The sequence below is a fragment of the Canis lupus genome, chromosome 18, assembly GCF_003254725.2.
Source record: "Canis lupus dingo isolate Sandy chromosome 18, ASM325472v2, whole genome shotgun sequence".
NCBI classification, from domain to species: Eukaryota; Metazoa; Chordata; class Mammalia; order Carnivora; family Canidae; genus Canis; species Canis lupus.
This window is the reverse complement of record NC_064260.1, coordinates 50,374,369-50,397,069: the sequence shown is the minus strand read 5'-3', so window position 1 is coordinate 50,397,069 and position 22,701 is coordinate 50,374,369. Positions and strand designations below refer to the sequence as shown.

At 44.9% G+C, this 22,701-nt stretch overlaps 1 protein-coding gene across 1 annotated transcript in view; it reads right to left on the bottom strand.

Annotated features, from left to right (window-relative positions):
- Positions 1–22,701, bottom strand: part of PC (pyruvate carboxylase) — a 100,449-nt gene that overhangs the window by 50,153 nt on the left and 27,595 nt on the right. The window lies entirely within an intron of this gene.

Sequence of the window (22,701 nt, the reverse complement as noted above, 5' to 3'; positions counted from 1 at the left end):
GCCTACAGGTTAGCAGGAAGGATTAAAGGGCAATGGTGTTTGGCTTTTACAAAGGAAAGAGGGACAGGGACAGGAGAGCCAACCAGGTGAGAGAGCTTCTGGCCTAAGGAAAGGAGCAGAGGCTTTGACAGAAGAAAAAATGAGGACTCTGAGGTCCTACTTCTCCTCCTGCTGAGACCTCAATAAGTCTCAGGTTGTCCCCTTGAGATCTGGAGATATCCTGGTCCTTTCTGCCCTGGGGCCAGGAGACAGGCTTCCTCACAAGGGCACATGGTACCTAGTGGCTCTTGTGAGCACTTAGCCTGGTCTGACTTCATTAGCAAGGTTTTTAAATGCTTAAATATAATATTAAACCCACTCAGATCAGGGCACCTGGGTGGTTCAGTGGTTGAGCATCTGCTTTTGGCTCAGGTCATCATCCCAAAGTCCTGGGATCGAGTCCTGTATCAGGCTCCCCACAGGAAGCCTGCTTCTCCCCCTGCCTATGTCTCTGCCTTTTTCTGTGTGTCTCTCATGAATAAAGAAATAAAATCTTAAAAAAAAAAAAAACAACACTCAGATCAATACATTGAACATAGTGTTATCCCAGAGACCACTCTAGTCCAGAACAGGGATAGAGTGCCTACCCCCTGTATGCCACCCCGCTATCACCAAAATAAAAACCAGCAGTGGCTTAGCTCGGATAAGAGTGCTTGGAGGAAGCACAGTCAATAACTCACTATTCTATCTTTGCTTAGCTTCCTGAACCCAAGATTAATTAGTCAGAGATGCCTTCCCTGCTTCTGAGTGCTCAATCCTAGACCAGGCAGGTGGCATCCAGAGAAGTGGGAAGGATGATCCTGCTAATGAAATGTGGGCAGCACGCCTGACCTGGGAAGAGGTTCTAAGTCAGGTGGAAGTCTGAATGTCAGGAGTCTCTGGGAGACCCACAAGTTAAATGCAAACTCAGCATGGGAGGGAACCTGCTTACTCCTCTTGGATCCAGGCCCTCACCCTGCACAGGTACTCTGTTCCCCCTTTGCCTACAGCTTTCTCCAGAGCTGACAACAAGCAGCTTTCTTTATTTTTTTTTAAAGATTTTATTTATTTATTCATGAGAGACACACACACACACAGAGAGAGGCAGAGACACAGGCAGAGAAGTAGGCTCCACACAGGGAGCCTGATGCAGGACTTGATCCTAGGTCTCCAGGATCACACCCTGGACCGAAGGCAGCGCTAGACCGCTGAGCCACCTGGGCTGCCCCAACAAGCAGCTTTCTGCCTCCCCTCTAGTCCATCAAGGAAGGGGGCTAACCTCTAATAAACCCTGACAAAGGCAGGCAGCTGCAGATCCCCGAGGTGGCCAGTGACACTCCAGAAGGGCCCTGCCCAGGAACAGTAAGAGTAAGAGGGTCTGCTGGAATGCCGAAGTAGGAAACCACAGAGGCTCCCTGCATACAATGCTCTGACTTCTGAGCTGAGGAGGGCTTTGTCCTCCCCCTGGCATCAGGTCAAGCACCCAGGATGGCTATCCCAGCTGAAGGTAGAACAGTGCCACATCCACCTTGAGACTGGCTACCTAGCTGATGGGCCTGCTGAGAGGGTGAGCCAGAGGGAGCAGCTGGCTTCAGGCTGGCACACAGGCCTCAGTCTCATCCAGGGGCAGGGCCAAGAGCAAGATTGGTCTGAGGGACATTTCTTAGAGATCTTAGTCCAGCACTTGCACACACCTTACCTCAATCTCCCTACACCACAGGGATGAAGACAGAATAGGAACATTTACCCCCCTGACAAAGGGGAGCAGAGACCCTCCTAACATAAGTGCAGAAACAGGTCCTACGACTAGACAGTTGGAGACTACCTGGGGAAAGGCAGAAACTCTTGGTGAGTGGCCGAAATCAGGAAAGATAGGACTGCCTTCACCAAATACTTAGTATGCTGGCAACACGGGTTACAGAGTGGGGGTGACACTTGCTGCTCATGAGGACGAGTGAGCATGAGAGAAGAACAGGGCTTTGCTGTGAGATGCACCTGGGGTGGGTCGTAGCTCTGTTCTGTGTGTGTGACCCTGGGCAGGTCCCTTAACCTCCAAGTTTCATTTTGGTCATTGGTAAATGGAGATTGACAACCCATACCTTGTAGAGTTATTTGTGGGGGGTCAATGGATCTGATTACTATGAACAGGCAGCTTCAACTTCCAACTGTTCCCAATTTTTCTCATAAAAGTAGAACCTTCTTTATGAGAGAATAGGGTAGATGAGAAGGAGAAATATATCCTAACATTCTACTGTTTCTCCGACTTTTGTTAAATCTCCCAGCATTGAGGAACTCAACAAAAGAAGCACGAGGGTAAGGGGAAAAATTAGTAATGGAACCGGCCCCGTTAGATGATTAGGTACATGCCCTCCTTTCTCTGTAAGCTCCTGGACATTCACAGGCATCACAGAGGTGCCATGAAATCTGGTACCTGTCTCCCCATAGCATCCAGGTCAAGACAAGATCAAGGAAGCAAGTAACCTAGCTTTGAGTGGGGATAGTCCCAGGGGCAGTGTTCTGAGAGCTGAGAGGACCCAGGCCGCCCTAGGTTTGGTCGGAGGGGGTCGGGGAGAACTTCCAGTGGTACTGGAACGCTTTTCATGGGCCCCAACTGCCTCTGCGCATGCTTCATTTCTAGCACACAGAGATCAGGCCAAAGACCAGGAACCTTTAGAACAGGTGTCTACTCATCCAGATTAGAAGCTGCCTGAGAATGGGGCAGCCTGGGTGGCTCAGCGGTTCAGCACCGCCTTCAGCCCAGGGCGTGACCCTGGAGACCTGGGATCAAGTCCCATGTCTGTCTCCCTGCATGGAGCCTGCTTCTCCCTCTGCCTGTGTCTCTGCCTCTGTGTGTGTGTGTGTGTGTGTGTCTCTCATGGATAAATAAATAAAAATCTTAAAAAAAAAAAAAAAAAAAAAGCTGCCTGAGCTTTGGCCCAGGTCTTCCGAAGCTCTGCCTGCAGTAGACACTTCACAGGCTATAACCGGACCGCAGCAGGGATACCATCACTGCCAGCAGCAGCACCTTGTTTTCCGTTTAGCACAGTGCAGCCTGCCCAGCTGTCTCTAAGGCAGTGGGGATGCAGAATGATGGAGGGAGAGGGGTGGTCGTTGCCCTCAAGGCACTCAGGGTCAGGGAAGACTAAACACATATAGAAATGAAATGAATTGCTCAGCAGTGACTACAGTAAACAATACCACACTGTATATTTGAAAGTTGCTAAGGGAGTAGATCTTCAAAGTTCTCATCACAAGAAAAACAAATACATATATAAAAAAAAAGAAAAACAAATATATACCTGTGTGGTGATGGATATTAACTAGACAATGTGATTGTATCACAATACATACACAGTGAATCATTGCCTTTTATACTTGAAAGTAATAATGTCAATTATACATCAATAAAAAAAGGAAAGGGGCGCCTGGGTGGCTCAGTTGGCTAAGCATCTGCCTTTGGCTCAGGTCATGATCCTGCAGTCCTAGGATCAAGCCTGGGTTGGGCTCCCTACTCAATAGAGAGTCTGCTTCTCCCTCTCCCTCTGCTCCTCCCCCTGCTTGTGTTCTCTCTCTTGCTCACTCTCTCTCTGTCAAATAAATAAATAAATAAATAAATAAATAAATAAATCTTAAAAAAAATAAATCAAGGGGGAAAAAATGCCAAATGAAGTGTGGTGGATACTATCAGATAGAAATATGTAGATAGGATGATGGCCTAAGCGGCAGGTGTCAGCTCTAAGCTAATGGTAGGCAAAGGGGGAATCGAGGACCCAGAAGAGTATCACAGGAGGGAGCCTGAAAGATGAGAAGAGGGACAGGTGGTCTGGAGAGAAAGGAGGAAGGGCAGGCATTCAGGAAGAGGGAGCAGTGTGATAGGGACACCACCTGGCTTTGCATGTTCACAGCCATGCACAGCTTGGCATGGCTGGGCAGCAGGTGCCAGAACAAGGCTGGGGAGTAAGGCAAGCTCACTGCATCAAAGAGAAACATAATCATCTGTGCCACTGCTTTCAATCTAAGAAGAATATCCAGCATCAAAAACTGCACCAATTAACTTTCTAGACAGTTGTAAAATACTGCCAAGGCCACCAATGACTACTACTTCATAGTTGTTTTCTTACTGTAGAAAAACAGAAATGGGGATAGAGAGTAAGGGTCTGGCTCAGTTAAACCAATGGCAAAGATATTCAGTGCTGTTCTGGTTCATGGGTCACTCCGATGTGGAAACGACACTGTAGACCCAGGGTATAACAGACCAGATGTCCAAGACACCAAGAAGGAACCATATCTGTCTGTGCTCTGCTCTGGAGGTAGAGAGGCAACCAACAAGAGGCAGAGCTTGCATCTCTCCCATGCCTTTTGTCTCACAGCAGCAGGACAGCTGGACCCTTCTAACGGCCTTGTCCCCCTTTCTTCTATATCACCCCACATCCAGCCACAAAGGCAGTGAGGTTCTATGACTTCTATGGGGCAAAGCAGCTGGTAGAATGTCTTTCATTTATTCAAAAAACTTATAAGGAATGGCTGTTGGGTAATGAAAATGATGCCAAGTGTTCTGGAGAAGCAAAGAGGGAGAAAGCAGCAAGGAGCAGCAAGCCAATCATTTTGAGATACCAGTTCCAGGCCAATGAGCAAAGGCTTCTGGATTGATTCAGTTCAAACCTGATGTTGATGACCCTCACAGTTTCCAAGAAAGCCCCCATTCCCTCCTTCCTCCCCACACCTTCCTTCATTAAGCACCATACTTGGAGCTTTTGGAACAGCGTTGAACATGTAACTCACTTTTTGATTGGGAGTTTCCGTGACTCTTTGAACTTTCACCTCCTGGTCTATAAAATGCAGAGGGATCTGAGTCATTTTGTGGAGTTGCTCTGAGAACTTAATTAGGTTACATATTTTGGAAATACTTAGGAGAGTCTGGCACATTAAAGATGTCCAGGAAAAAAAAAAAAAAAAAAAGATGTCCAGAAAAGTGACCCCAATGGTCAGCCATTGTGATATCAACCTTATTCCTTCTCTTCCCTTCATACCCTGGGGCTCAATATGAGAGGTAGAGACACAACCACTGGCGGGGGGCGGAGGGCAAGAACAGAATGTCAGGGGTGGCTGGGTGACTCAGTCCATTAAGTGTCTGCCTTTGGCTCAGGTCATGGTCTTGGGGTCCAGAGATTGAGCCCCATATAGGGCTCCCTCTTCCTCTGCCCCTCCCCCACAACCATCCTCAGCTCGTGCTCACATGCACACGCATGTTCTCTCTCTCAAATAAATTAAAAAAAAAAAAAAAAGTAGAGTGTCAGTCCTATGCAGGATGATGCCTGGAAAGAGGAATGGGCTCTGAATCAGAAAAACCCTGATCCTACCTCTGCTACCACTAATCAATGTTGTGCCAAGAAACAAGTCACCTTGCACTCGGGCTGCAGTTTCTTCAACTACTAGGCCAGGGACAATAAGACCATGCCTCCTTCACAAGGGCAGTGTGAACAAAAAATAAACAAGAAAATCTCTACTCTGTGCACTGTGCTACCAAAATGCCAGGCCCTATGGAGAAGTCTAGTTGAGGAGGAGGGAGGAATTAAACAACAAAGTTAAATCAATATACAGTAAGACAAGCATGAAAAGAACAAAACATCAAGGAACAAATTTAACAAAAGAAGTGCAAGACTGGTACACTGAAAACTACAAAATATCATTGAAAAAATTTGAAGATCTAAACAAAAAGAAAGCCATCTCATGTTCATGGATCAGAGACTAAACATTGTTAAGATAGCAATATTCCCCAAAATGATTCAATACAAACCCTAACAAAAATTGCAGCTTACTTTATTTATAGAAATTGACAAGATGATCCTAAAATCCATAAAGGAATACAAAGGAACCAGAACAACCAAGAGAATCTTGAAAAAGAACACAGTTGGAGGATTCATATTTGTCAATTCCAAAACTCATTAGGAAGCTACAGTAATCAAGATGGTGTGGTACTGGCATAGGGATAGACACATATATCAATGGAATAGACTTGAGAGCCCTTAAGACCCTCATAGTTACAGTCAATTGATCTTCAACAGGGTGCCAAAAACAATTCAGCAATGATGCTGTAACAACTGGATAGCTACAAGCAAAAGAATGAAGTTGGACCCCTAACTCACACCATTTATAGACATTCACACAAAACGGATGAGACTTCAATGCAAGGGCTAAAACTATAAAGCTTTTAGAATAAAATATAAATTTCTGTGGCTTTGGTTTCCTAGCTATGACAGAAGATATATAAGCAACCAAAGAAAACAGATAAATTGATTCCATCAAAATATAAAAAACTTTTGTATTCTCAAGGACACCAAAGAGAAAAGACAACTACACAGAATGGCAGAAAGTTTATACAAATTAAGTAATCTTCTAAAGGTTTAATATCCAGAATATATATATTTTTTAAAAACCCTCTTACACCTCAAACACAAAAATACAAACAACTTCATTAAAAATAGGGAGGAGATTTGAACAGATATTTCTCCAAAGACATACAAATGGCCAATACATACATGAAGAGATGCTCAATGTCATTAGGAAAATGCAAATCAAAACCACAATGAGATAAACTTCACACCTACTAGGGTAGCTATAATCACAAGACAGATAACCACAAGTATTAGTGGTGATACAGAGAAATCGGAACCCTCACACACTCCTGATGGGAATATAAAATGATGCAGTGGCAGCCCGGGTGGCTCAGCAGTTTAGTGCCACCTTCGGCCCAGGGCCTGATCCTGGAGACCCAGGGTCAAGTCCCACGATGGGGTCCCTGCATGGAGCCTGCTTCTCCCTCTGCCTGTGTCTCTGCCTCTCTCTCTCTGTGTCTCTCATAAATAAAATAAAAAATAAAATAAAATAAATTTTAAAAAATGATGCAGCCACTTCAGAAAATGTTTGGAGTTCCTCAAATGATTAAATACTGAGTTACCATATGACCCAGCTCCTAGATAGATACACAAGAGAAATGAAAATTTATGTCTACACAAAATGTGTACACAGAGGATCACAGTAGCATTGTTCATAATAACCAAAAAGTAGAAATAAGCTAAATGTCCAATTGGTGAATAAACAAAATGTGGTATATCCATATAATGGAATATTATTCAGCCAAAGGAAAAAAAATGATGTACTATTACTTGTGACAAAGTGGGTGAGCTTGAAAACATCCTAATTGAAAAAAAGCCAGACACAAAAGGCCACATACTATATGACTCCATTTATATGAAATGTCTGGAATAGGCCAAACCACAGAGACAGAAAGTATATTAGTGGTTGCCAGGGGCTAGAAGAGGGGTGAGTAACAGAGAGTGACTGCTGATGGGCATAGTGTTTCCTTCTGGGGTAAGGAGTATGTTCTGGAATAGTGGTGTTGGTTAGACAACACTACATATACTAAAACCACTGAATTATATACTTTTTTAAAAGGGTGAATTTTACAGTATGTGAATTATATCCCAAATAAAGCTATCATAAAAATGAATTTTTAAAACTAATGTATATTTGGATGCCGAGGTGACTTGGGGGTGGTTGGGCATCTGCCTTCAGCTCAGGGCGTGATCCCTGGGTCTGGGATCAGGTCCTGCATCGGGCTCCCTGCATGGAGCCTGCTTCTCCCTCTGCCTGTGTCTCTGCCACTCTCTTTGTGTCTCTCATGAATAAATAAAATCTTTATAAAAATAAAAATAAAAAATAAAAGTAACGTATGTTAAAGCTTGAAAAGTTAAAATCCGGGCAGCCCAGGGGGCTCAGCAGTTTAGCGCCACCTTCAGCCCAGGGCCTGATCCTGGAGACCTGGAATAGAGTCCCATGTCAGGTTCCCTACATGGAGCCTCCTTCTCCCTCTGCCTGTGTCTCTGCCTATGTCTCTGCCTCTCTCTCTCTCTGTCTCTCATGAATAAAAAAAATTAAAAAAAAAAGTTAAAATCCTCACACAAATAAAAATTCTATATGCTTGCTTTTTAACCACCAATCAGAAGCCTATATGCTCCCTGACCTCAGAGAGTCTTCTAGTAAGGGGAAGAGAGCTTTCTGTGGGCAAAGCAAATTCAGTGCTAGGTTACTCTGGGATGTGGTACCCTCATTTATATTGATTAGTGTTTTAAAATAATAATAAATATATTATAGGTTAACAAATACTTTTCATAAAACACAACTATATTTTTAAAAACACTGAGGAGAGTGATATTATTTTACATTTTTGCAAATCTCCTTAATGTCCAGCTTAATAGAAGATACTGGATTCTCACATCTGTGCTTCTACATTCAATTTGTTGTAGTAAATGATGCTCATGAAGAAAATATGGACAACTCCCCCCAATACGTATTAGCCAAAAGAAGGAATATATATGTATATATATATTAAGGGAGGAATATTTTAGTAGCCATTTCAGACAATGGTGGATACTCCTGTTTAATACACCAAAACTTGACCAAAAGTTATTAATGATAACGTGAAATAGGAAACCCTATGAGCCTTAATGTACTCTGTTATGTTAAAATCCACTGGCCTATCTTGAAAAAATAAATGGGCCTTATACCAAACATAATTTTGTAACCTTACATACCACACTGGTCATTTGGAAACATATTGGTTCACTGAGTTATGCTGATGCTCAAGATGGGGACACATTTTATAATAAAATGCCAAGATATCACATGTGTGATACTACCACCAATATCATCAGGAAAGTCTAAGGACTGAAAAGCTGCCCAGCTCAAGATGTTAGATAAAAGCTTTCCAAAATTCTAATTGTGGCTTGACAGCTCCATGATCATCAGCAATAAATGCTATTAGTTATTTTCTTTGAAGCAACAGGTTCACTACTCCATTTTTTGAGAAAAAGTCTATCGAATAACCCAACTCTGAACAACCACAATTGCCAGTTGTTCTTTCAAGTAAAAACAACATTCCCTGAAAAAGGTGACTATTCAGCTGGCTACCCAAACCACCTCAGAAGCACCTGTCCTCATGCTACCTAGTGTAGTTCAGCATGCAGAGTAACTCCCCATCTCACCACACAGGCTATGAAGGACATGTACACATGCATAGAGTTAATGAAATGAATGTTTTTCTTGCTTTGTCAAGGCCACTCTTAAGTAAAGCTGGCTCTTTGGAACAGCAAACTTGTGGAGGTGAAGGGCTCCATGCCTGCCGGATAGTCTGCTGCCACTGTCCTGACTCCTGCAAAGGAACCAGTTTTGCCCACCTCTGCTTTTGCACCATCAATGCAAATGTCAACATAGTGAAACAGACAAGGAACCTCTTGGTATCATTATGAAAATTATTCTGACTCGGGGACTCCCTTGTAAGGGTTTTAAGGACCCCACTTGAAGAGATATTTGTCTAGGAGACCACTCCCTGCAGACTGGGAGAAGGGAAAACCTTTAAAATAAAACAGACTTCTTCACGTGGTGACGTAAGGAGAGGCGTCAGAGGTGAGCAGAAAATGAGACATGACCTCTGTTCTGAGTCAGGGCAGGAGGCTGACTCAATGCCCTTTAACTGACAGTCTGAAAGGGCCCAGGAGTTTGTGCAGAAAAGATGGCTTGCTGTGGTTTCAAAATCTTACAAACAAGCTCCCTGCCTTTTTGCTCTCTGACCCCACTCCACCTTTCCATTCCTTTGACCTCAATATAAAAGGTGCACCTTCAATTCTTGGGATGGTTCTCCCGTTTCCACACCAAAGAGGGCAAAGTGGTAAACTTATGCAAGTTGGAGGAGAGCAAGAAGGCTAAAAGAAAGGAGAGCTGCAAACCCCATCCTCTGCTGTGGCCCAGCCGTCCCCAGCCTCGGCTTGCCCCACATTCCTACTACATTCCCTTCCTGCCAAGTCAGGGCCAGCCTAGATCCCTGCCAACTAGCTCCTTGGTTCAGTGTGAACAAAGGGGGTGGGGGGTCTCCCCACTTGTCCTTCTGCCACAGCTCAAGTCTGCTGGTAGGGAAGGCCCCTGCTCTCAGCACCTCTGTTCTCAGCTCCCATCCTACAGCAACTAACACAAGACCCCAAGTTGGCTCAAAGCCCTATCCTCCCAGGATATTCAGTAGAACTACGTGAAGTCAGAGTGGGAATGGATTTCTCATCCGAGATGTGATGGTTGCAACAGCAGCAGCAGAAAAGCCAGGGCCTGAGAGTTCAAATGCAGAAAACAAAGTGCCATTCAGGCCCCCAGCAACTAACAATAGGCCCTTATCCTGGTGTCTGGTGTAAGCCAAGACCTGCTAAGCAGAGCTGGAGTGCCCAGTGGGTAGTCCTGGGGCAGGTCTGCCCCTAGGATGTGTGGGGCCCCTGGCAACTATTTTAGGGGGATAACCTCATCTATATAAAAAACTTGAGTCACTCACGCTTAGCACCGTCAGCACCATCTGGCTGGCCCAATCTCACATGATCCTACAAAAGAAATACTATGACCACCAGTAGGGCCACCCTCCTGGAACTGGGCCCAGACATGGGACCCTGGAACAACCTCTTAGGACATCTGGTTATCCCTGCACAAGGCAGAGTTGAGAGCATCCCAGAGGGGCGATGTGGATCCCACCCAGGGTTAGGAATGGCCAGCAAGAACGGCACTGGAGGGGGACACAGAAGACTCACAGGGAGGTACCCCACACGTGGGGCCCCCTGCGGACCACACATGCCTGGCCTAAAGGTGGCAATGACCCTTGGATGCAGCCACAGTGGTGGGCTTGAAGGGTTAAAGGACTGCCTTCAAAAAAAGGCTAGGAACTTGGAGCTGGGGTGCTGCTTGTCTCCCAGCCACCAAGCACCCGGGCGACCCAGAAATGGCTCAATCTCCCCACCCTGCACTCATCCCTGCCCAGCTCTTTCAGTGAGGGCAACAGGTAAGGGGCCGGGAAGTAGAACCTAAGAAGACTTGAATTCTCTGTGGAGAGGACTGCTGAGCCTGGGCCACAGTACATGCTCAATAAACGTGAGGAAAGAAGAAGCCCGTATAATCCACAAACTGATGATCTGCTGCCAGGCAAGAAAGCATTTTATTCAACTTGAAACAGATCCTGGCCCCCAGGGGCATTACTGCTGTCACCTCAGTGACCACACAGGGGCTGGTCAAGAGTAGTGCCATCAGAGGTCCTAGGGCACACCAGTGGAAAGGGGCTCACCAGGTCTGCAGGTAGCCCCAGGAACCTAATCTTAGCTAGGGACTCAGGGCAGGTGAGGGGAGCACAGTGGCTGCCACAGCTCCTCCCACCCTCCCCTTCAGTTGACGGAGAGTTGAGCTGGAGTCCCTAAAAACTGCCTGCTGTGTAGGCAGATAACCACGTGGCAGCCCGCCCAGTTAAGGTGCTCCCCTTCCCCACCATGCTTTTCTTCCTAGGACTTATCACAGCTGTAATTAAACAGTCACTGGCTTTCTGCCCATCTGCTCTGATGCCAGGCAACCAGGCCTTCATCCTTCTGGTTCCCTGTTGTGTGTCTCCAACAGGTAACATGAGGCTTATAACACGAGTACTCAATAATTAGTTGGGGGTGCTTGCAAGTCTCTCTCAGCTACACAGTGGCCCTGAAGATGAGCACCAGCTGCAGACCACGTGACCAGTGAGGCCATGTCCAGTGACCACAGAGACCAAGGACCATTCAGCCCAGCCCACTATCTCCTCTCAGCAATGGGCAGACCAGGTTCACGGCTATGGACAGAGGCCTATTCTGCTTGTTGCCAAGCAGTTTTCTATGTGTGGTCCGTGTTCCTCACAAGGTGAAATAGAGCCCTACCTCCTGAGTGACATGGTTGGCTGGACGCAGCAAGGAACTCACCCCACTGCCAGGCCCGAGACCACAGATTATTCATCTTGGCATCCCAAACCTAGCCGAACAGGAAACCAAGCAGGCACTGGGTAAATCTCTGTGGAAGTAATAAGCACTTAAGGGAGAAACCTAGCATTGCAGACTGTCCAGGGGATTTGGTGGCAGAATACTTGGGTCCCAGGCCTGGTTCTTTGTGACCATCTGCATATTGGAGCCCCCGGCCCCCTCAGAACATAGGTGAACGTGCTGTGCTTGCCGTGCGGGTTTTCTAAGTTGGCCTTCACCTGCCTGGGATAAGAAGGATAAGGAGAATTGATAAGCTAAGAAAAGAGGTCAAATCTGAAATTCCAGAACTAAGCTCCAGGGAAAACTGGAACCAGGCCTGGAGGGCTGATTGTAGGTTACAGCAGCTAATGTGTCTGTTGTGTGTACATTGCTCTCAAGCTGTGTTTGCTATGTGTTTGCCTTAGCTAGGCCTAAGCTTAATCTTTTTTTTTTTTTTTTTTGAGATTTATTTATTTATTCATGAGAGACAGAGAGAGAAAGAGAGGTAGAGAGAGAAGCAGGCAGGCTCCCTGCAGGAGCCCAATGCGGGACTCGATCCCAGGACTCCGGGATCATGCCCTGAGCCAAAGGCAGATGCTCAACCGCTGAGCCACCCAGGTGTTCCAGCTTAGAATAATCTAACACCTAAATAAATGCATGTCAACTGCTGAGATGGATGTAAGTCACCAAAAAGGGGAAAAGGTCTCAAAAACTGTTCATTCTTGTGTAAAAAGGCAGAGATTATTTTTTGCCTAGACGTGGGTGGCCTGGGACAGCGGCACGCACAGCCAACAGAAGGCTGTGGCAAAGGTCTCTGGAAGGCCCAAGACGACCTCCAGCTACTAGAAGGGAAGAAACTGGAATCCTCTCAGCTCTCTAAGTTATAAATGTTTTTATCCCTCTGGAACACCCCCCATCCACTGCAAAACCTTGACTCAAAATGCCCAAGTCCCTTTCAAGGCAGCAGCCTGTGTGCTCTCTAGGTGGTAAGGGAAACAACAAATGAAATCCTCTTTCCTCCTCCTAAATCATTTTGCATTAAAGGAAAGTCACATGAAGGCAATGAAGACAATCAGAATTCGTGTTTCTACTGGCAGCTCCTACAGAAGGGAGGTGAGCAAACCACCAAGCCTCATGTCTACTTTTTTTTTTTATTTTTTAGATTTTTTATTTTTATTTATTTATTCATGAGAGACACAGAGAGAGGCAGAGACACAGGCAGAGGGAGAAGCAGGCTCCTCACAGGGAGCCCGATGTGGGACTCAATCCCTGGACCCGGGATCACACCCTGAGCCAAAGGCAGACGCTCAACCACTGAGCCACCCAGGCGTCCCTCATGTCTACTTTTAATGTCTCTTTTGGGGGGTGTGGGTGGGAAGATGAGAGGTGAAGGAATAAATAAATAGAATGAATAAAATGTTTCTCCACCCTCTAAGCCTCTGGATGTTCTGTTCACCCTAGCCTCAAAGCAGAGCCCCACTCGAGTGGAAGCCTGCAACACTTCTGTCTTCTTTCTGAAGATTAGTCTATCCAGAAGTGCCTCTAATGTGGGAGCTCAGGGAGGAGACAGACCAAGCCCCACAAGCCTACAGGCCCATGAGCCTTCAGTGCCCACATAAGCCAGAGGGTTTCAGGAGAAACCCTGGAAAAGACTCAGACAGTCCTGGCACCATGGGCCCAAGGGGACTGCCTCAAGCCATGTCTCAAGCCATCAGGTTGGTCTCAAAGGGTAAAATGAATGAAGAAAAATTTTCTATTTTCAAATTCCCCCTTCACTCACATCCTTAAAGAGCGTCTTTTTGGAACTTGAGGGAGGGGCTTCCTGTGTGCTATCAGAGGCTCCCCTGAGATCTCCAGTTGCTGACAAGCTGTGAAGGAACAGAAGCCATTGCTTCCAGGGAAAGGGTGGAGGATCAGGGTAGTGACAACACTGGAATAGGCTCTAGGCCAGAGGCAGTGAATGGGCCAATCCCAAGGATCTGTGCTAGGAATAGCAAACAAATAGAAAAGAGGGAGAGGGGGCTCTAACTCCCAATGCTGAGACTAAAATGAGGCCTGGCAGTAAGGGGCCTGGCCCAGGCTCCCCCTCTGAATGAGGTCAGAATCAAAATCTAGGCCTCAACTCCTTGGGGAAGAGGTACCGTATTACTCAGGAGGAACAGGAGTTTATAAAACAGGCATCAGGGGGGATCCCTGGGTGGCGCAGCGGTTTAGCACCTGCCTTTGGCCCAGAGCGCGATCCTGGAGACCCGGGATCGAATCCCACATCGGGCTCCCGGTGCACGGAGCCTGCTTCTCCCTCTGCCTATGTCTCTGCCTCTGTGTGTGTGTGTGACTATCATAAATTAATTTTATTTTTTACTTTAAAAAAATTTATAAAACAGGCATCAGGTCAAAGGCACATCAGTGACCCCAAACTTCTGCAAGTGATACTGGTTTGATAATGTCAGATACAACCTTGAGAATGCCGGTTACCACAATGCCTGGCACCAAATGCTCATCAAATGTATATGTGGATGAATGGATTCCTAATAATGCTGGTTCGATCTGGAGTACTCAGAGTAGCAGAGGCAGAGAGATGGTGCTTATGCAAGTAAAATGGAGCAAAGAGGATCACTTTACCATGGACCCAGAATATGTCATGCCTCTAATTGGGGCATAGAAGGAGGGGGAAGGGAGAAGGGGGAAGCCAGGGAGATGTGTTCTCAGATTCCACACGCCAACAAGACAGACCTCAGCTGTCACAGCAGACACCCTGAAGAAAGGTGCCAAGCTATTCATCCATAGGGCCATTGGCTCCAGAACTTGCCATATGAGGCTGGGAGAAATACAGGAGACAAGAGAAATGGCGTGGACCTAGACCAGGTGAGGTGTTTGGCCTGTCTTCCAGAAACCTGTTGCAGCTTCAGAAAGTACAAATGGCCAACTCCCGGCAATGGTTTCCTGTCAACTCCAGGCTCTCCAAAGCACCCCTCTGTCTTCACTGTGCCCTCCTCCAAGCAGCCTTACCTGGGGATTTCTTCCCTCCACACGGGAGAACTATGACCTCCTGAGGGAATGGCACTGGGCCTGGACTCACATTTGTTCAGTACAGAGAAATGTGATGCAGGGTGGCCAACACAAGATGCCTTACTGGGTCGGCGGCTTGACTGCCCCGGATTGCATCCACTCATACACGTGCCTCCACTGTGTCATAAGGAAGACAACGCCCTCTCACTAGGGCATCAAGAAGTGTGGCAACAACCTTGCTACACACTCAACTGTTCGCTAAAAAAAACCACCTCCTTTACATCTCTTCAAATATTTGGGCAGGCTTATCTTTTTCTTCACTACAGCCTAAAGCAGCAGTATTGTACAGAGGAAATTGAAGAAAAATGAAACAGAGGCCAAGGAAAATTTTGTCAAACAGAGATGAACCAAGATGTTCTGAGCAAAGAATCCTGCTTCCACACCCTGGGCATCATGTCAGATGCCAGCAGTGAAGGAAAAATAAAAGGAAGGAAAGCTTTGCAAAGGACACCACAGAAATGGACAAAGAGAAAACCCAGGCCAGAGAAATAAGTGAATGCACGGCCTTCTGGCAGAGGGTTCTGTCTTGTTCTGTTGGCAGTAGTACAGCAGCAGGGCCGGGGGCACGGTTTGGATGTTAGGGCAGAGAGAAGAGTCTCTGCTGCTCCATCCCTGGACTACTTGGGGCAAGTAGATCACTCTCAGGAGTCTCAGTTTCCTCAAGGTAATGCTTTTGACCTCCAGAAGAGACCACAGTGGAGCAGAACAAATGTAGCTGCCGTTATGACTTTACTATTGATCTCTATTATATACATTTAGTTTTAAATGAGGGAGGTAGGGAATCAACCAGCAGATACAAAACCACCCAAGAACTCTCCTCTCATTTTTCCCACACTTTGGAACGCTCCCTGAGAATTTTAGACTGACAAGGCTCTACAAAGAGAAAGCTGCCTACCCCCTACATGATTCACAAAGGGGCTCCTTCCCTAGCCCCCAGCTCAGTTACACAGCAAAAAGGAGACCCAGCATCTTCCTCATTACAATTCCTCTGTGCTTGTGAATGAAGCTGTGGGTCCTTTGTCTGCATAAAGCCCACCCAGCATCTACAGTCTACAGTCACAGAATAGACTTTCTGAAAAAGTAAGGGGATTTCCGACAGTCCTAATTTAAATCAGAGTGGAGAGGTGCTTCAAATCTAAATAAACAGAATAATGACAAGAAAGATAAACAGCTATAGAAAGATGTACTTTCATTCAACAATCTCCTTCCTCAACCTAAGATAAAAAACATTCTTTCAGTCTTCCTAGCGTCAACTAGGAAAAACAGTAGCCACCAGCTCTGCTGGATGTGCATCCATAACTCCAAGGAGGAGTGCCTGCTTATCCTGTGCTTTCCTATCTCTGATCCACACCCACATCCCCTCCACATGGCTGCGGGTGACATGTGCATGAGTTGTTTGCTGTCCACGGGAGCTGAGGGCCACTGGCCTGTCCATCACTGAGAAGGCCTGTTACTTTTGGCCTATATACCTTCTCCCTGATGAACTGTCCTGCCCAAGTTTGCTGTTAGCTATAAAAGGGGTTTCAAAGAAGGACACAAGGAGTATGCAAACATCCTCATGGGAAAATAACTCCCAAGAGAAAAGCAAGGTACAAGTCAGTAATATTAGCTTTGTAGTAGACAGTTGCCTGTCACTACTGCCATGTCTCACCTCACTCAAGGTTGCTGAGCCATGAATGCAGCAGAGAAAAGGGACCAGATACCACTGAGCAGCAAGAAGGCAGCCTAGTGAACATCTCTGCCACACACAAAGGGAAAGGAAGAAGTCTTAGAAGTCTACCACTTCCTTTCCACAAAAGAGCCATGTCATAGATGAAGGTTTTAATGGGTCACAGAAAAGCACACTGTGTCAAGATTCAGAAAATCATGAGGCCAAAAGAGAGAAAAAGAAAGAGAGAAAAGTTAGGAATTACGGAGGCGTTGACTTGGCAGAATAAATGGCGAACACTATTCTTTCTTCCTATTTGCAAACAAGACAGACATGATCCTTGAACAAAAGGACAATGGCATCCTAGGCTCCTATCTCAGAGAAAGTGTCTAAGAAGCTATGTGGAAAGAAGTGATCGAAGCCAAACTAATTCAAGATGCAGAGAATATAATAAAAAGAATGACAGGGCAGCAAGATTAAATAAAAAGAAGAAGCTCCTTTGCAGATTTGGAATTGTCTGGAGGCTCCTAAAAGCTAAAGGCCACAGTCCAGTGAAGACCATTATCTGAATCTTGCTTACAATTACCAAATATTACCTTTGTGATCAGAAAAGCCAAGCACACGGGACGCCTGGGTGGCTCAGTGGTTGAGCGTCTGCCTTCAGTTCAGGGTGTGATCCTGGGGTCTCAGGATCAAATCCCACATCAGGCTCCCTGGGAGGAGCCTGCTTCTCCCTCTGCCTGTGTCTCTGCCTCTCTCTCTGTGTCTCTCAGGAATAAATAAATAAAATCTTAAAAAAAAAAAAAAAAAAAAGCCAAGCACACTATATTCTCTCTGGAAAAAATATATACATAGCTCACAAATGTAAAATGTAAAGCTCCTACTGAAGGGCACATAATTTAAGAGATATTATCTTTTTTGAAACAATCTTGAACAAAAGGTAATTGTAGCCAATCTGCAATTGCCCCCACTAATGAAATGGGAATGGCAAGCATAAGTAATTTTACAAATGTTTCTAGAGTACCTCTGAAAGGCCTGGCATAGTGTAGGAAGCAGAATTTTTTTTAAATGATCAAATCATGGTAAATTGATAGGCCCAGGGACTAGGTACATGATCAATTAGAAAAGTTTGGCACCTGGGCCTAAGAAACATACACATAGTGGTTACAAGTATATACAAAGTGTATAGGTGCGCTGACAAGGAGTAGAAGAAAATCTAACATTAAGCCTTCAGTCTACAACTTTACATTTTTTTTTAGGTTTTTCCCCATCATTTTAGTATTTTAAAGTGCACAATTCAGTGGATTTTAGTACTTCACAACGTTGTGCAGTCATCACCACTAATCCAGAACATTTTTCTCTCCCCAAAAAGAAACCCAGTATGATTTTTTTTTAAGATTTAATTATTTAATTGAGGGAGAGGCACAGGGGGAGGGGCAGAGACAGAGGGAGAGAGAATCCTAAGCAGGCTCCACACCTAGAGCAGAGCCTGACACGGGGATCAATCCCATGACCCATGAGATCATGACCTGGGCAAAAACCAAGAGTCAGATGCTTAATTGACTGAGCCACGCAGTCACCCCAGAAACCCAGTACTGTTAACAGTCACTCCCCACTCCCTCATTTCCCCCACCCCCCCCCCCCCGCCCCTAGCAACTATCAATCTACCTTGCTTCTATGACTTTGCCTACTTGGACATTTCCTTTTTTTTTTTTTTTTTAATTTTTATTTATTCATGATAGGCACACAGTGAGAGAGAGAGAGGCAGAGACACAGGCAGAGGGAGAAGCAGGCTCCATGCACCGGGAGCCTGACGTGGGATTCGATCCCAGATCTCCAGGATCGCGCCCTGGGCCAAAGGCAGGCGCCAAACCGCTGCGCCACCCAGGGATCCCTACTTGGACATTTCCTATAAAGTCCATATACTACATAGCCTTTAGCACAAGCTTCTTTCACAGAGTCTAAAGTTTTCAAGGTTCATCCATGCTACAGCATGTATCATTCCTTTTTATGGCTGAATAACATTCCGTTTCATGGATATACCATATTTTATCTATCAGTTGATAAAATTTGGGTTGTTTCTACTTTTCGGCTGTTATGAATAATGCTGCTATGAACATTCATGCATATGTGACTGTTTAAATATATAATTTTTAATCATCCAGGCTGGCCTCCCTAATTATGCTTTAATTAGTCAGGGACTTGAACCCAATAGTCTAGACTCCAGAGCTTGACTCCCAGTCACACCACTGGACTCTTCTTCATTCCTATGCTCTGACATGGAAGGTAACAGCAGCCCAGAAATGTGCTAGATGGCAGAAGAAAGCTGCAGAAATTTGAAAGTCACTGTTGACAATCTATATACATGAAGCACTTAGCTACAGGGTCAGAAATCCACCTAACTGAATGTACTCCTTCCTGTCTTCACAGACCAATAGAAGGGAGATTATAGATAATCAATGGAAAACTCTATAAATTGACCTTTTGAATCCTATAGTAAAACACACTGCTGTAAAGCTAAATGGGACAAGGAGAACGACAAGTAGACAAGCACTTACACAACATGCTCCCTGTAAAAGTTCATTTGCTCATGCAAAAAAGAAAAGAACAAAAGGGCACCCAGGTGGCTCAGGGGTTAGGTGTCTGCCTTCACCTCAGGTCATGATCCCAGAGTCCTGGGATCAAGCCCCGCATTGGGCTCCCAGGTCAGTGGGGAATCTGCTTCTCCTCCTACTCATGTGCACGCTCTCTCTTGCTCTCGCTCTCTCTCTCTCAAATAAAATCTTAAAAAAACAAAAACAGAATTTAGAGGGCTAACTTTGGGTTTTACTCTCCCTACTTGGAAGGGCTAGATGAAGTCGAACCTACTGAAGGTTAGAGAGTGGTGATAAAGGCAGGAAATCAGACCATGGGAAACAAGCAATGTTTGAAGAATCAAGACTAAGAGAAAAAAGAAAAATATGTAAAGAATAGGAGAAATTCACGTGAAGGAACAGGAAGGGAAGAAAATCTAATACAATAAAAACACATAGAAGAATTTATGTCTAAACTGGCCCAGACAGGGCCACCCTACCCCTGGGTGGCTCAGTGGTTGAGAGTCTGCCTTTGGCTTGAGTGTGTCCCGGGGTCCTGGGATTTAATCCTGTATTGGGCTCCCCACAGGGAGCCTGCTTCTCCCTCTGCCTATGTCTCTGCCTCTCTCTGTGTCTCTCATGAACAAATAAATAATGACTAAGAAAGAAAGAAAGAGGCCCAGACAACACACTAATGGTGTGTGATGAGCATAACATGACAGGCAGATAAAAGGGACTAAAGAGAACAAAGACCACCCAGGAGCAGGGGCAGAACCACTGAAGAGGTTCATCCTCCCAGGGGAACCTGGGTGGCTCAGTAGTTGAGCGTCTGCCTTTGGCTTGGGGAGTGATCCTAGGGTCCTGGGATTGAGTCCCACATCGGACTCTTCACGGGGAGCCTGCTTCTCCCTCTGCCTTTGTCTCTGCCTCTCTGTGTCTCTCATGAATAAATCAAATCTTAAAAAAAAAAAAAAAAAAAAAAGAGGTTCATCCTCCAAAATGTGTAGGCAAAGTAGTCACTGAATGAAGTCACGTATGAAAGTACATTGGAGGATCCCTGGGTGGCGCAGTAGTTTAGCGCCTGCCTTTGGCCCAGGGCACGATCCTGGAGACCCGGGATCGAATCCCACGTCGGGCTCCCGGTGCATGGAGCCTGCTTCTCCCTCTGCCTGTGTCTCTGCCTCTCTCTCTCTCTCTGTATGACTATCATAAATAAATAAAAATTAAAAAAAAAAGAAAGTACATTGGAGATGGTAAAGTACTACAAAAAGATGATAATCTGTATATATACAAAATAATAAGTAGGAGGATGCTGGGAAGATGGCAGAGTATGAAATATCAGGAATCTGACTTCCCTCCTAGACAACTACACTGGTAGAATCTTCTGAAGTAACTATTTTGGAATTCTGGAGTCTACTGGAGTCTGTTGAAGTTTGAAGTCTGCAATTTCCATGGGAAGTCTTGGGGGGTAAGCTGCGGTTAATTCCTGTCTATTTCGGCTTTTAGCACAGTAGCCTCTATGTAGCCCCACCTCCTAGCCACAAGGCAGGCACATGTTCCTAGAACAGGATGCACCCAATATGTGGGAGCCAGGGCAAAGAGGACCTTGACTTTCAAATACTGATGATCTGTGCTCTGATCATAAATTGCTGCTTCTGATCACAGAGGTGCAGACAGAGGTGAGAAGCCATGGTTGCTGTGCTTCCCTCCACGGTTGCAAGCCCCCTCTCCCTCCAGTTGAAGTGACTGCTGGGGGATTTTGAGAACATGTACAACTGCATATGCGAAATTGGAAAGTGACTATGCACTCTGGGAAGATGCACAGAAAACACCTAAAAAGACCTTACACATACACCTCAGGCTGATCCTTGGCAGAGGCAGCCTACAATAATCATTTTTAAAAACAACAAACAAAAAGAGCAAACCCTAAGAGGGAGTTTCACACTTTTGGAATCAAATGCTCGGTAGTCAGCGACAAAAAACTCAGGAGGTGTACAAAGAAACAGAAAAGTATGGTCCATTCAAAGGAAAAAATATAAACTGTCCCTGAGAAAAACCTAATGGCAGATTTACTAGATAAAAACTTTAAAACAACTGTCAAAGATTTTCAAAGAACTAAAGAGAGATATGGAAAAGGTCAAGAGAATTAATTATGTGGAAAAATCAATAAAGATACAAAAAAAAAAAACTAAAAAGAAATAAAAAAGAAATTCTAAAGTTGAGGGACACCTGAGTGGCTCAGTGTTTGGCTCAGGTTGTGATCCCGAGATCCTGGGATCAAGTCCCCCATTAGGCTCCCCAGAGAGAGAAGCCTGCTTCTCCCTCTCCCTATGTCTCTGCCTCTCTATGTCTCTCATGAATAAATAAATAAAATCTTAAAAAAAAGAAATTCTAAAGCTGAAAACTACAATACCTGAAATGAGAAATTCACTACAGCAATTCAAAGGCAGATTTGAGGAGGCAGAAGAAAGAATCCATGAACTTGAAGACAAGACAATGGAAATTACCAAATGTGAGGAAAGAAAGAAAAATGACTGAAGAAAAGTGAACAAACAGAGCATAAGGCTACTGTAGGGTTGTCAAGCACACCAATATATGTACTGTAGGAGCCCAAAAGGAAAAGAGAGAATATCTGAAGAAATAATCCCCCCTGCAAAAAAGGAATAATCCCAAATTTGATGAAAACCATGAATATAAGCACCCAAGAAGCTTAACAAATCCCAAGGAATATGAAGTCCAAGAGACCCACACAGATAACATAAAATTTAATAAATTAATTAATTTAATCTAAAACATAAAAATTTTTAAAAAGAGATTCACACAAAGACACCTTATAATCAAATTTTCAAAGGACGAAATCAAAGAGAATCTTGAAAACAGCGAGAAGCAAATTGTCACAAATAGGGATCTTCAACAAGATATTTAGCAGATTTGTCATCAGAAACATTGGAGGTCAAAAAGCAGTGAGGCAATATATTCAAAGTGCTAAAAGAAAAAAAAAAAAAAGAAAACTATCATGGGCAGCCCCGGTGGCGCAGCGGTTTAGCGCCGCCTGCAGCCCAGAGTGTGATCCTGGAGACCCTGGATCAAGTCCCACGTGGGGCTCTCTGCATGATGCCTGCCTCTCCCTCTGCCTGTGTCTCTGCCTCTCTCTCTCTAGCTGTGTCTCTATGAATAAATAAATAAAATCTTTAGAAAAAAAAAACTATCAACCACAAATCCAGTATCTAGCAAAACTGTCCTTCAAAAGTGAGGAAGAAATTAAGGTATCCAAACAAAAGGGGACAGGGAATCTTGCCCTGCAAGATATTTTCAAGGAAATCATGCGAAATCATGCAAAATTATATGAATAGATACTAGATAGTAATTCAAAGCCACGCACAGAAATAAAGATCTCAATAAAGGTAATTACATGGGCAATTATAAAAGCTAGTATTATTGCAACAATGCTTTATGATTATACTTTTTGTTTTCTACATTATTTAAGAGACTTAAATATTCGAAGAAAAAAACAGTTACTAGTGTAAACACTAGTATTACTACAACTTTAGTTTAT